The sequence below is a fragment of the Camelus ferus genome, chromosome 11 (genome assembly GCF_009834535.1).
Source record: "Camelus ferus isolate YT-003-E chromosome 11, BCGSAC_Cfer_1.0, whole genome shotgun sequence".
In the NCBI taxonomy this organism is placed as follows: Eukaryota; Metazoa; Chordata; class Mammalia; order Artiodactyla; family Camelidae; genus Camelus; species Camelus ferus.
In genome coordinates, this window is record NC_045706.1 from 71,913,737 (window position 1) to 71,928,465 (window position 14,729).

The 14,729-nt window shown below is 50.7% G+C and overlaps 1 long non-coding RNA gene and 1 pseudogene across 3 annotated transcripts; one reads left to right on the top strand and one right to left on the bottom strand.

The window, feature by feature from the left end:
• Positions 1-748: 748 nt before the first annotated feature.
• On the top strand, positions 749-13,327 carry LOC106730754. Of its 3 annotated transcripts, none has more exons than XR_004324109.1 (3): positions 749-870; positions 1,064-3,729; positions 12,504-13,327. It is a non-coding gene; the product is annotated as an uncharacterized LOC106730754 (long non-coding RNA). The 3 variants fall into 3 exon arrangements; XR_004324110.1 differs by lacking the exon at positions 12,504-13,327 and adding an exon at positions 9,668-9,804; XR_004324111.1 differs by lacking the exon at positions 12,504-13,327 and adding an exon at positions 6,272-6,680.
• LOC102519998 lies at positions 6,953-9,453 on the bottom strand (annotated as a pseudogene).
• Positions 13,328-14,729: the final 1,402 nt, after the last annotated feature.

The following is a 14,729-nucleotide window of genomic DNA, read 5'->3' on the forward strand; positions in this document are numbered from 1 at the left end:
TCACCTCACCTTTTCCCCACCTCCGATCACCTTCCCCCATGGCCAAAGCCACTCAGGTTCTTTATCCCATAAATATCTCAAGCCTCTAGTCGCTGGGAAGGGGGATCTGAGATTTGTTCTCCCGTCTCCTCACTAGGCTGCCTCGTGAATAAACCCTTTCTCTGCTGCAAACCTTGGCATCTCAGTGTTTGGCTTGTTGCTTGTAACGCAAATGAAACTGTTTCAGTAACAGTCTTACCCTTCCCTACGTCTTGGTGACTCTATATTCAACATGAAAACAGTAAATCCACAACCTCAGTGAGGCATCATTTTATCCTGAGTGGTTGCTTTTTAGTTCTGGATTTTACACCTGGGGACAGTGAGTGGAGAGTCTTGATACTGAGCGAGAAGACAGGAAACCATCACAGAGAGGAAGGCTTCGGTGGGCACACAGGAGACGCTGGTAGGAGAGGCACTTTGCCCTTCTGGGTGCCCGCAAGCTCTGTACACCACTTCTGACCACCACCCGGGTCAGCCACGGGCTTTCCTCCAGTGGCGGGCATGCCATGGGGGTTCACAGAACGTGTGCTAAACTCCTTTGCAAAGGCAGGCAGAGCCACCAGCAGCTAGACAGTGATCGGCTTTGAGGACGCAGCGTGCTCATGTAGGAAGGTTCTGTACTTTTACAGCTGAACTCTGAGTGAGGACAACAAAGAACTGAGTGATCTTTGCAGTCAGCCTGGCCCTGCTGACTCGGGGGGAGGAGACAAGCCTGACAGAGGCTAGTGTGGACTAGCTCAGGACACGCAGGCGGAGGACACAGCCAGGCGACAAAAGTGAAGCAGCTGGACCAACCAGGGCGGGGCCAGGGCTGAGGACCAGGGGTGGAAGGTAGGAACAGGCTCACGGTGTAGCTCTGTGAGTGCAGGACTTCAAGGTCATGTGTATCTAGATGTCTGTATTTAACTGAACTGTTGAATAACCTGCTGATATTTTGTACCATAGAATGAATTCAATTCTATTCACCTTATATTGTGACTGTGCAAAGTCATGAGTTAAAAGACATTCTTTCATGTGTGTTCAGAAATTAAAGCAACCGATGCCCGGGAGCACAGGGCCCAGGACTGCCTTCAGCCTTTGAGTCTGTGAGCTTCCTGCGGGAGATGAACGCCAAGAGCAGTTCCAAGCGAAAGTTCGCTCCGTGGCGAGTCAAGACCTCGGCCCTGGCCTCCTCTGTGCCATCCTCTGGGACTTGCTACGTCACAGGGAGCAGGAGGGCATTCTACTGCACAGACGGCCAGTCTACACAGCCTCCTTCCTGTCCTACTAGACTTCTTCTGGGTTATCCGGGGAGGGACAAGGGAAAGACCCACTTCTTCTGTGGTCCCCCACTTACAGACAAAAGAGACAGAAAGAAGGAGCAAGCAGGGAGCGAGTGAGAACGTGAGCAGATGGGGTGGGGGGCGAGCAGAGTGGGAGGACGCGTGTGCGCATGCCTGCGAGATCGCCCGCCTTCTCAGCATCCTTACGGCTCATGCCTCATGGAGGAGAGCGAGTCCGCAAAGAGGACCCTCTTACCCGCACCGATGCTCCGGCTTTAGTTCCTGTGCTCGTGATTTTGAAGCCAATCATTGCCCAGCGGCGCTGTTCCTCCTTGGAGGCCAGCTTCATCCCTGGGCACCACGAGCCTCTTCTGGTCAGCATGCCCGGCGCAGGTGGACTCCACTGAGATTTCCTGTCTTCATCCCAGCGGTGTGGTCTGGCTGACCGTGGCCCGGCGGACTGGCCAGATCAGAGGCCGTTGCTGTGTGTAGAGCCCCCCCACTCGCTTGTGCCCACAGGGAGCTTTGGAGGAGGGAGCTCCGAGGATCTCCCAGCTGCTCTTACAGGTTCTCCCAGAGCTGAGTCCCCCATAGCCTCCTCCACCCCCCAGCAGGGAGATCTGTCACCTCTGAACTTGACAAGTGCTGATTGCAGGCAGTTTGTTGCGGTGTACTACAGGATGGGACCCCAGATTAAGGGCATCTCCCAAAGTTCCCATTTTCATGGTTTTCATCTTCAGCCCTCTCTGTAGATTGTGCCCGAGATTAGCCCAGTCTAATGGGGTAAGACTAGAGGGGTGTTATCCTGAGCAGAAATGTCTCCGTCCTGCTTTTTAGGCTCAGAAGATATGTTGGTAAGTGACAAACTCATGTTGTAAATTTGTAAATTATGTCCTGCCCCAGTCCCGGCACCACCACCAGCCCTTTGACCTCAGTCCTCATCTTTGGGGGCTGTGGAGGTAACAGCCTAGGTCCCCTCCCCTCAGGGGCATGTGCAGGCCTAGAGCTTCAGAAGGAAGCTGGCACTGGTGTCCAGAGCCAGAGATGTCTGTCGTCCTTCTGTGAAGCCTGTCTCCTGACTTGACACGGAGGACTGCTGAGAGGGCACAGGAGAGCACATGGGTATGGTCACCAGGGAGAAGGGGGGTGGGGCCTCCAACGTGCCCTTTCTGATTAAAATCTCTCAAAATCAGAACTTATAAAGATGGGAGGAAACTTGGGGCTCGTCAAATCAGGCATTGCCAGCCTTAGTGATGCAGCAGAATTATGTGTAGTGGCTTGAAAAGGCAGATTTCCAAGGCCCACCGCAAATCTCTTGAATCAGGATCTCCAGGGGGTGGAACCCAGAGAGCTGTATGGAGCTGAGCTGGGGCAGCGCTGCCCAGCCAAGCCATCCAGCACGAGTTTTACAGTCAGAGTGGATTTGCCACTCACCGCCTGTCTGTCCAAGTGATACAGGAAAAATGCGGCATGAGAGGATGGCCATTTCCCAGGTCTCGGAAGAGACGTGGTGGGGCGCATCCCCAAGTGAGGGTCCTTGGCTTCACGCAGGAAAGAATTCAAGAGCGAGCCATAGTAGAGTAAGAGTAGATTTATTCAGAGAGATACTTACTCCATAGACAGGTCGTCTCAACAGGCAAGAAAAGGGCCGAGAGAATGAGGGCTACCTTACTCGGAAGGGAGAGCGGCAGCCTCAGAGCATGGGGTCGACTGCGAAAAATGAGACCCCGAGGTGTGGGGTCTTCATATGCTAAAAAGTGGGAAGATTATTCCAACTACTTTGGGGAAGGGGCTGGATTCCCGGGAACTGGGCCACCTCCCACATTTGACGTTTAATGGGCAGCCTTGAAACTGCCCTGGCACCTGTGGGGGTGTCCTTTAGCAGCTAATGTGTTACAGTGAGCAGATAGTGAAGCTCAAGTTCTACTGGGAGTTGAATCTTCTGTCCTCTTGCTGCTAATTGCTCTATTATTCTTTTAAGGGTTGTGCCCGGCCCCCTTCCCTCCTGTCTCACAAGGCCAAGTTACCCAGCCTCAGTTTCCCCATCTGTAAAATAGGAGTAACAACACTTGGCAGGGCTGGGGTCAAGGTTAGAGAAGACGCTGCGTGCGAAGAGCTGGGTGTGGAGTTGAAAGCTGATGCACAGCCAGCCCCAGCTGCTTGCTGCCTGCCCACGGTGAGGTGCACATGTGGGGGAAGAGCCCGTGGGAGCAGGTGACCTGCTCACCCATCGTGCATTCAGTCCTCAGGGAGACAGAGCTTGATAAGGAACCCAAGCATGTGAGTTCCGGACACCAAGGGGGTGACTTTGCGTGGACGAGCTGTCTCCAGTGGCCCCGGGGAGGAAGCTCGTTCCACCGGCCCAGCTCCAGCAGGAAGACCTCAGTGCTGTCTTTTCTGCACCTCGCAGTCCTGCTGACACGGACGGGTGAGTGGATTGTTACCAGGGCCACAGTGGATTAAGTGAAACCAGAGCTTTGTGCCCAGGGAAGCAGCTGGAGGATGGAGGGCTGGGAGAGGGAAGGGGTTATGTAAATCCAGGCTGAGTCACTGGGCTTGTGTGTTGATTAGATAAGGGCTGGGACTCTGAAGCCCAGTGACGAACAACTGAGCTCCCAGGCTGGTAATGGCCTGATTTGAAAGTCTGGGGCGGGACGGCCTGGCACTGGCTGAAGGGCAGATTTCCCTGATGGGTCTGTGGCCGCTGAGATAATGCCTGGTGACAAGGGGGCTGGTGCAGGGACCACAGAGTCGGCCTGTTCCTCCAACAAGCGGGCTTGAGGTCCTGCCCTCAGTGGAATACAAAGGCAGCTGAACAGCCGGGAGCTCTGCCCCTGCGAGTTTAAAATCCCAATGAAGCTTAAATCAAAACTGGCAGGTTAACAAAATCATGATGGATCACAAACACGGCCCCTTGGAAGTCAGCCCTGGGGACAAAGAAGTGGCAGGAGTCTTTGGGGCTCTGGGAGATGATTGACCTCATTTTTACCTCCCGGGTGAGGAAACAGAGAGAGGCCCAGGGAGGTTAAGTAACCACCGCTAAGAGGCAGAGCCAGGATTCAAGTTCATGTCCGCTTGAAGTCAGCACTCAGCTCAGGGAAGCCGAGCAGGATTGGGGGCAGGATCTGATGGAGATACCAGGTTCAATTGTAAAGGCTCTTCCAGTCCCTAACCTTTGGTGGCCCCCAAGAAGTTCCGGGACGTGGTCTGGACTGCTCACTGGGGTTACTGCAGGGCATCGTCTTCAGCCAAAGACAGGCAAAGGCCTTGTCCCAGAACTCTCAGGCTGAGAGATCTGTGCTGTGACCTTCCTGCTGGGAACTTCCTGAGGCCCCACATGGTGGTTTTGCCCACCAAAGATACTTCCAGCTCCAGGACATCTTCAGGGGTCTGGTGGGTTATATGACCCAAGCAGCCTGGACCCTCTTACTCAGTGACTCACTTCAGACTGGTAGCCTTCTATGTCACCTGACAAATGGCTCAGGGGAGTATTCTCAGTGCCACGTAGACTGCCTCTAAAACCCAAAGAGCCCTGTCACGCGCTGTGTTTCTTAGTGATGGGAAGGGCAAGTTGCAGTAAGTTGTCCTTTACTCTGGGCAGTGTTCTCTGCAGGCAGAGGTGAATTGGGGAAATAGTCTATTTGTCACCTGGTCTTCATATATTTCTCAACGCTAACTGGATGATTGTGATGGCTTTTCAGCTACCCAGAGATTGGTGTCAGCCCAGACCCATATCTAATAGTTCAGGAAGAGTCTGCCTAGACCCCTTCCCCAGGGTTTGGTGACTTTGGCAGGTGACCTCTGGTCACTCTGGGAAAGGATGGGGGAAATTTACTACAGATGGTTGCAGGGCGCTGCAGAGTCTTCCCTCCAGGGCATCCAGGCTCGCCTTTGGTCAGTAGGCACTAGATCCGTGAATGATTTAAATCTGATCACTGAGTGAAGGGCCAGCTCTCAATCCTTTTTGTACAAGTTGAGTGGCACCCTACCTGGCTCTCTGTCTATTTTGTGTCTGACGACACCGTGGTGGAGGAGCCATCACCACACAGCCCTACAGGTCAAGCGCCAGCAGCGCCTTGACTGCTAGTCTTGTCTTGGGTCATCACATCCAGTATATATTTTTTTGGAAATTTGAGTGCCCCCTGGCCTCTGTGATTCTCTCATTACATTATCCTCACTGACATGAAGGAGGCCAATTCTATGACATCATCTCTCACTGTCAACCCTGCCCTAAAAAGTGCAGCCCTCTCTAGGCTTTTCAGAGATGTCAGGATAGCCATGCGCAGTGTATCCCTTGTTATCTTAGTGGAGGGTCTCAGGGTATATAGACAGGGATGGAGGGATGGCATCCCCTCTCACCTCCTTACCTCCCTGAGCCGACTGACCCTCTTCTCGCTACTATGACAAAGAAGTTGGTCTCTCTACCTCATTAAATATAGGTTTTCTTTCTGTCAAATCTTCAAGGAGGCATCTCAGCAGACTCCTAGGTCTGGCTCCTAGGCGTCGTTGTTAGAACGTTGGACCTGAAGTTCCACGTGAGGGCTCCCATGTCAAGTACGCTCTGCCCTACCCAGCGTGCGTCTCCCCACTCCTGTGCCAACATCTTCAAAATTATTTCCGCATGTTTTCCTTCTTGGCTGTATTGATTAGCCAGGACTGCAGTTCCCTTAACATGCAAACTACGTTCTGGGGCAGGGGCTACTTTTTCCTCTTCAGGTGGCTTTTGTCCTGGAATCAGTGAGGGGAGGTATGGGCAAAGCTTGAGAACAAGCATCACCACCATGCAAATCACCTGCTTCAGGAAGGTCTTTTCATGCTTAATTTCCAGGCAAAGCGATACTCTTTTCTAGAAAGGAAGATTGGGTGGTCCACTGGGTTCAGGACCTAGGGGCTCAAAATTCTCAGGCTCAGCCACCCAAATTGAATTGGCAGTTGGCTGCCCTAAGTTTATTATTTTTGTTTTTCAAAAGGCTTCCAGTGCAGTACAGAGCAGCCAGCTTCCTCTGCATTTCTTACGGCTGTTTGTCACCGAAGGCACCCCAAGCCAGGAGCTTGTCTTCTACCTGCATCTCATTCCAATTATACAAAACATTCAGTCTTTCACCATTAAGTGTGATATTAGTTGTAGATTTTTTCATAGACAACCTTTGCCAGGCTGGAAATACTCTTTCGTGCCCAGTTTGCTGAGGGCTGCTGTCAAGAATGGATGTTGGGTTTTTGTCAAATGCTTTTTCCATGCCAACTGAGATCATCTTATCGTTTTTGACACTGGCCATTTTATATGTTGTTGGATTTTACTTGCTAAAGTTTTGTTAAGAATTTTAAGTCTATGCTTGTGAAAGATAATGATCTGTAGATTTCCTTTCTTATAATGTCTTTACGTGGCTTTGTTTTCAGAGTAATGCTAGTCTTATAGAATGCACTGGGAAGTAGTCTCTGCTCTTCAGTTTTCTGGAAGAATTTGTTTAAATTTGGTATTATTTCTTCCTTAAATGGTAGAATTCACATTTAATATAATTTTTATATAGTTTAAGTCTGTTATTTTCCTATGTATTTTCCGTTTGTCCCACCTATTCTTTTTTTTTAATTGAATACTTCTTTTAGATTATTTGAGTATTTTTTATTCCATTTTAACTCCTTTGTTGGTTTATTATTTATTACTCTTTTAGTTGTTTTAGTTGTTGCCTTAGCACTTATAGTATCTATCTTTAACTTACCATAGTCTATAGTTATGTGATAGTAAACCTCTCCATGTGTAGTATAAAAACGTTGTAATGGTATGCTTCCATCCCTGCTCACAGGCCCACAGGAAAATCCTTGTCCTGAGCCACAAAGATGTTGCTTAGACTCTCCCTCCTCACTGTTCCCTTCCCATCCCATTTTGTATCTAATTTTAGTGTTATTTAGGCTCTGGCAAGGTGCAGTGATGGATGGTAAGGGCGTGTGCCTGTGTAGTGCCCAGGGCCTGTGCCCAGCATGACTGGGAGGGGGCTGTGTGCACATTTGGAGGGTGGCTATGCGTGGGTGCAGTGCATACCCTGCTGTGAGTCCAGACACAGAGAACACAGCATCTCTCCTTCACTCTGAAGTGGAGGACGGACAGAGCCATGGTTGCACTGACAGTCTTAAATTTTGGATTTTATGGCTTCAGCATGGTTGGTGTAAACTTTGCTATCCAGATTTTTTTTTAAACAACTGATGATCAATTTATTAAAAAGGCCGATGGAAGCATCTGCAGTGGTGACTTCAGCCTTGACTCCTGGCTCCATACTGGTGGAAGTAATCTGTTTAACAGTCTCACGAGGGCTGTGCAAGTCAGTGAGTCACTTGTGGAGCCTCATGAAAATGACCCCAAGTCTTAGAACCTTCACCACAAGGAACTTTCCTTGTAGTTAGTCTCAGAGTCTTGGTGGGCATCCGAACGGTCCTATCACTTTGAGATTCTTTTCATCTGTGCCTCTGATCAGGTCAGCACATACCTTCTCCACAGACTTCACATTGCAGCTGGTTAGGGTTATTCTAATCTGGTAAATTGCCACTTCTGGCTCCATGGGAGTCTTCCGGGATCTTTAAAACCATGGCTGCAGTGCAGCTTCCTGGCCAACTTGTTCCTGTGGGAGAGAGAACAGTGATGAGTCAGGAGCAGGAGCCGGCAGGCAGAGGTTCTGCAGCAGCCACGACCGTGTCTTCCTCCAATCATAAGAGTGGGTCTTTGTACTAATCAGATAGTGGAGACCTAACAGAGTGTTCTCATGAAATTGTTAGCTTGTGACATTCTGTAGCCCCATCCAACCACATGCTTTGATGTTCCTGGGACCACAGTGACCATCTGACCACAAGCTTTGATGTTCCTGGGACCACAGTGACCATCTGACCACATGCTCTGATGCTTCTGGACTACATTGACCATCTGACCACATGCTCTGATGCTTCTGGGACCACACTGACCATATGACCACAGGCTCTGATGTTCCTGGGACCACACTGACCATCCAGCTGTAGACTCAGCCCCTCTGAGCTTCTGAGCTGCTCTGAGTAAGCAGGTGGCTTTGTACTAAGTGTCCGTGGCAGCCTGAAGCCTCATCTGCTAGTGGACACTCCAGCCTTGCTTGTGGTCTCAGGGCCACTGGCTCCCTAAGTGCAGATCAGCCTACTTACCAGGTTTCTGACTCAATCCCCTGATTTGCAGTCCACATGCAACAGCAGCAACCAATGTTTTCCGAGCACTTGTCAACCGTCAGACATTGTTCGCTGGTTATAAAGATGAGGCAGTCACAGACACTGTCCCCAAGGTACACCCATTCTAGCTGGGGAGATAGATGGAAAATGGAGCATTCCAGTGCAGGTAATAAAGGAAGAGATGGGAACAGAGCCCTGCTGATGCCTTTAGCAGAGAACCCTGATCTAGTGATGGAGGGAACAGAGAGTGATCAATGGAATTTTAGGGGTAAGTTTCATTTTCCTAGAAGCAAGCAGTTTTACAGAAGTGCAAAAGCAGGAAGGTGATGGCCCTGCCTGGGCGGTCTTGCTGGTCCCTTTGTGGGTTTTGCCCCTTCATGGTAAGAACCTGGCAAGGCCTGTTTGTTCAAAGTCCTCTCTGTGTCCCCCAGCCTCTGCTTGGTCTGGAGAACATCTGTTGTTCCCACATTCCTGTGAATTGTCTTCCTTCCCTTTGGAGCCCCCGACCCCTAGCTCCTTCTTCTCAGCTCAGCATGGCCTGGAAGCTTCAATTGCCTGCCTGTTAGGGAGCCTCTCATGGTCTTTGTGGGGCTCCTGCATATGCAGAATTAAATTTGTTTTTCTCTCGTTAATCTGTCTTATGTCAATTTAATTACCAGCCCAGCTGAAAGAACCTGGAAGAGGGGAGGAAAAATTTCCCTCCCCTACAAAATGAAGGCAGGAGGTTTTCAGGTTGTACTTCCATTCTCACCACACCCAGAGAATTCTACACTGTTCCTGGTCGCACTGATTTCTGGGATGTCTCCTCAGTTTACTTCCGCCCACTCACTTTGGAGCTGGTGGCATCCTCTTAGTACTGTTCTGCTCCTGACCTCCGATGGGCTGGTTTTGGGGGTGACTTGTGTACCCTTCTAGGCTCTAACACAAGAGGCAAAAGGCAGATTCTCAGGGAGCAAAGAGGAAGGGAGCTGAATGGCAGGGGGACTGGCTGGTCCGCCTTCTTTTTAGGAAAGTCGCCCTCCAGAACTCAGCCTGTCTTCTGGGTCAGCATGGTGGTCCCAGCCGTCCTGACCATGGCGTCCACATGTTTTGTGACAACACAGGGATGTGGGCTTTGATACAATTTCAGTAGGTGAAGAATATACAATGAAAATAACTAATTAAAAAAAGATCTTTTTCTTTGGCAGGAGCTCATTCAAGACCTGCATCGCTTGTGACATTTACTGAAGGCTCAATTCTTTCTTTAAATTCTTCCCCAGACTGACTTTCGATCTGTCCAGCTCGCTTGGAAATGTAATCATGTCCTGCCTTGCAGTGCTTTTTCCATTTATAAACTTTATTTCTGCAAATAGATGGTCAAGGTCTGGGGGCCAAGGGCCGTGCTGTGCTGCTTCCATCAACCCTGCTCCTCTCTTTCTAGACCTCGGCCAGGCTCGAGGCCCCGCTCACCACACACTGGACTGAGGTTGTGAGTGGTGTCTGTGCTCTCACCTGGCTCTGTTTTTGAGGGGATACACTTTCAGTCTGGGCCACCTTTTGGGCAGACAGTTTTTGAAGCTTACAGAGGAGAACTGGACTGTCCTAGGAGGCATGCATATTTCCCCGGCCTGTCCTGATGTTCAAATGAGCTTTTAGTGTTTCCTAGAAGGTAAATTAGGAGGAGACTTGAGGGACCTGCTGTCCCTGGGAACTGTGGCTTGTGATCTGGCCCTCGAGGAGCACAGAATAAGAAAGTGGGTAGAACAGAGTGGACTGGGGTGAGGGGAGGGCTGGTCTCACCATCCCTGCAGGTACACCACACCCTCCAGGAGGCGAGACGTTCGGTGGCTTTCCCTGTTAGAGCCACTGAAGCCAGGCTGAACCCAGTCCCTGGGGAAAAATATGGTCCCCTCTGGCTGCAAGGAGATGGGACTGTGAGAGATTTAAGAAGCTGACTTAGCTTGGGTTTCAATGAGACACCCTTGCCCCTCCAGAGGCTCATCGTCTCCTCATCCACACCTCATCATCAGGGGACTTCACTCCCGCTGGATCTCCCAGCTTGATGCACTGTTTGACCAATTTTCCTATGGATCCTAACACCAACTGGTTTTCTGCAATTCACTCCTGGCACCACCCACCTGGAGTCCGAGTGGACCCCATACACTAAAGGGCATGGTCTCCAACAAGACTGCTTTCATTTCTGACGGACCAGCTGCTGATCTGGGCAGTTCCCATGATCCCCTTGGGTGTGATAAGTCACTAGAATGAGGCACAGAACTCAGGAATGTGCTGTAACTTACATTTTCTGTTTTATTATAAAAGATACAAATCAGAAGCAGCCAAATGAAGAGGTCCTTAGGGCAGGTTCCACAGGGTCCCCAAGTGTTCTCTCCCCATGGAATCAAGGCTCATCGATACGTTCACCAACCAGGAAGCCCACCCAGCTTCAGGGACCAGAGTCTGGACTGGGGTTTCACTGCCTGATGGGCTGACTTGCTGGCCGTGTGACGACTCCACATCCAGGCCCCGCCCCTCCCTGGAGGCCGGGAGGTTAGGCTCATATCAGAGGCTCCAGTCCCCAGCCCTCTAATCAATCACGTGGTCGGTCTTTCAGCGTGACCAGCCCATCCTGACACTGTCTGGGAGGGTCACGTGAGTCACCTCATTAGCATAAACTCAGGTGTGATCAGGGAGCTCATGAATAATGAGGACACTCATATTCCCTGGGAAATTTAGATTTAGAATAGAATAGAGTCTGTTGGCAGCAACATACTAAGTGAAGCAAGCCAGAAAGAGAAAGAAAAATACCACATTATATCACTTATATGTGGAATCTAAAAAAAATGACACAAATGAACTTGTTTACAAAACAGAAACAGACTCACAGACATAGAAAACAAACTTATGGTTATGGGGGAAGGGAGGGGTGGAGGAATAAATTGGGAGTTCAGGATTTGTAGATACTAACTACTACCTATGAAATAGATAAACAACAAGGTCCTCCTGTATAACACAGGGAACTATATTCAATATCTTGTAGTAACTTATAATGAAAAAGAATATGAACACGGATATATGTATGCACATGTGTGACTGAAACATTATTCTGTACACCAGAAATTGACACAACATTGTAAATTGACTATACTTCAGTTAAAAAAAATATACAAACAACAAGGTCCTACTGTATAGCACTGGGAACTATATTCGATACCTTGTAATAGCCTATAATGAAAAAGGCTATAAAAAGGAATATAGATGTACATGATAACTGAATCACCTTGATATACACCGGAAATTAGCACACTGTAAACCACCTATACTTCAGTTAAAAAAAATACAGCCTCCCTCCCAGGGACCTGGGACAACGGCTAGTCAAATTCTTATCATATGATACTAGCCCTTAGCCTTCCTGTTTTATTTTCTGGATTCTAATGTGCGCATTAACCATGAGCTTGAGGAAGTCGTGACATTCTCCAAAGAAGGAAACACCCAGAGCCGCTTGCATGTCCCGATCACTCAGGGCAAATGAGGTTATGCTGCAGGAACAGAGAGCTCCCAGGTCCAGAGGCTTCACCAGAACAAAGCACTGCTGTGCACGGGTGCCGTGGGGACCTCGTGGGTGGGTGCTGCTCTTCTCCTCGGCGCCTTCACATGGGGACCCAGGCTCACAAAGAAGCTAGAACATAGCCAGCCACTGTGGCCAGAGGCCCTGAGGAGCCCACAGGGCAGGCATGGGTCCCAGGGGCTCCAGGGGGGAAACACATCATGTCCATCACATCTCATTGGCCAAAGAAGGGTTTTTGTTGTGGGGTAATGGGGATCCAGTCTGAGATCCAGAAAGATGAGTTACTGCCCAGGTGAGAGAGGCAAAGGCAGAGGCTGGAGTAAAGGAGGGAGGGGATGGGACACAGTGGAGCAGTCGCAGATGGAGGCGAAGCAAGGAGGGACCACCTCCCTCCACCCGCTCCAAGTTCCAGGGGTAAGGTGGGGGTGCTGGCACCAGGAGATCAGGAACCAATGGGATGTTCTCTGCCTTTGCAGGATGGTGCTGGAGGCAGCGTCTCCTTTCCGGGCCGCAGCTGACAGGGAGACCCAGGGAGAAGACAAGGCTTCTTCATATCATAACCCATCAGCCAGCACCAGGCCGGCGGCCCCTTACCTGGACGCCCTGTGTTAGCTGAGTGCCAGGACTTTGACCGTGCGGGCTCTGTTGCATAACCGGTTTCAATATGCTATTGTTTTCCTGCCTGTTTTGTTTTTTTTTTTTTTCCATGATGGAAATGATTCGTGTGTCATGTTGGGCAGGAGATTATATTTAAACATTTCCTGGGTTCGATCTCTGAACAGGGTATGAACTAACGTTTGTGCGGAGGTACAGAGTAAGCAGTAAACAGATTTAATTAACTCAAGTCTTTGAGTGTCACTGTGGGCAGTGGGGGTCTAAAGTGTGGGCACCTGCTGCTTCCAGTCTGGCCGACACCAGAAATCATCACATTTTGTAATGAAAGCACTTGAAGGATTTTGACAGCAAAGAGGCCAGGGCGGAGGTGGGGCAGCTGGGGGCCAGGAGTTGCCAAGTATGTGTACATCCGCTTTTGCCTGGAGCCTCGGCAAGTCCTGACTCGTTCTGAAGACTTAGCCGCTGTCCAAGGACTGTGATGGGGGATTAAGGAGGCAGGTAGCAGGGGATGGCTGGAGGATGTGGCGGAAGAGGGGATGAGGAATTAAGGAGGCAGGGAAGGAGACACAGGCATCCACGTGGGGCGACAAGGGGACAGGCTTTTTGGGGAACAGAGGAGCAGAGCATTGGATAGACATTTTGGAGGGTCAGTGGAAGAGATGGGGAAAGAGGATTTAAGAAAAGTTTTGTTGTACATGAAACTCCATCCTCTGATGTGCTCTTGAAAATCTAGGTATTGAACTGCTTTTAATTAAAATTTCTAGTCAAATGGCTCTTTCTTTGAATTGGCACTTGGAGTATGAAGGCTCTGGAAATCGGAGCTGCTCTGTAGCCGGGGACACTGTGGGAGCTCATTGCTGGCAGGAGACACCCTTCCTGGGAGGGTGGGGTCTGTGCTGGTGGTCCCAGCTTTACCCCAGAGGACACTGGGCAGGGCCAGCCGCCTCCAGGGGCCTCAGCTTATCCATCTGTAAGTGGCTTTGCCCACTCTGTCTGGCCCTGGCATTCTTGTTAGACTGACAGCCCCTGGGGCCAGGCCCGTGTGCACTCTCTGGTGGGTCCTGGGTCTGAGGAGCCATGAAGTAAGTGAGGACAGTGCAGCCCCCTCTTCAGGACAGGAGCCCGGGGCCATGTTTCTTTTAAAATTTTTCTTCACCTACCCCGTGCTATGCTCACCAGACAATGGGCCTGGTCCTGAGTCCTCCAAACTGGAAAACAAGGTGTATTTCTTACCCCAAGCTGCCACCACCCCCAGTAGCTCAGAAGCCAAAATACTTAGCTTCTTTGCTAGTGTGTGGCTCATCCATCAGTTTACTCAGCCTCCCCTCGGATGGCCTCCTGCCGGGTCTTCCAGTTCTGCCAACGCTGGGAAACCAATCTGTCCTTCCCAGTCCCTCGGCATGAGGGCTCTGGACGTGATGTCTGTTCTGCAGACCAGAGGTACGTGATGACACTGACCTGAAATGGAGTTCAGTGGGGAGACGGAGGCAGGAAAGGAGGCATGGTTTCACAGGCAGGGCTCCTAGAGAAAGCACCGAGTCATGGCCCTGGCTTTCTGATTTGGTGGCAGGAGGTCCCTGATCATAGCAGGAAGGCAGGCCTTTAGTGCCCGGTCCTGCAGTGTGGCTGCGGGAAGTGGGCCCGAGGCCCTGCCTGGCCTCCCTGGGATCCTGTGAGCTGCTGGATTCCCTCCCAGCCACCCTCTTCTGCTCTCAACCATCTACCGTCTCTGCGGCGGAGCCCTGAGCCCCACCTGCCACCTAGAAGCCACTGATCTAGTGGCAGCAGTGAGAAGCCTGCCCCCATCCAGGGCTGGCTCTGTGATAGGACTCCGGCCACAGTGCCACAGGGACAGTTGTGGCTGGCCAGTCCCCTTGTCTTTCTCCTTTTGCCTTCTCCCTTTGTCCCCCGCTGGAACCTGGTTGCTGACATACAACCGGCAGAGGCAGGGCACCGGTGAGAAGCACCCATGAACCAGGATCTGTGACATATGGCCCTAGGCTCGGCTTGTGCCTTTCTCTGCCTCTGCTGTCCTGATCCCCCTCCTGCCCAGGGCCTGGGAATCTTCCCTCTGTTTGGTGTTTTAT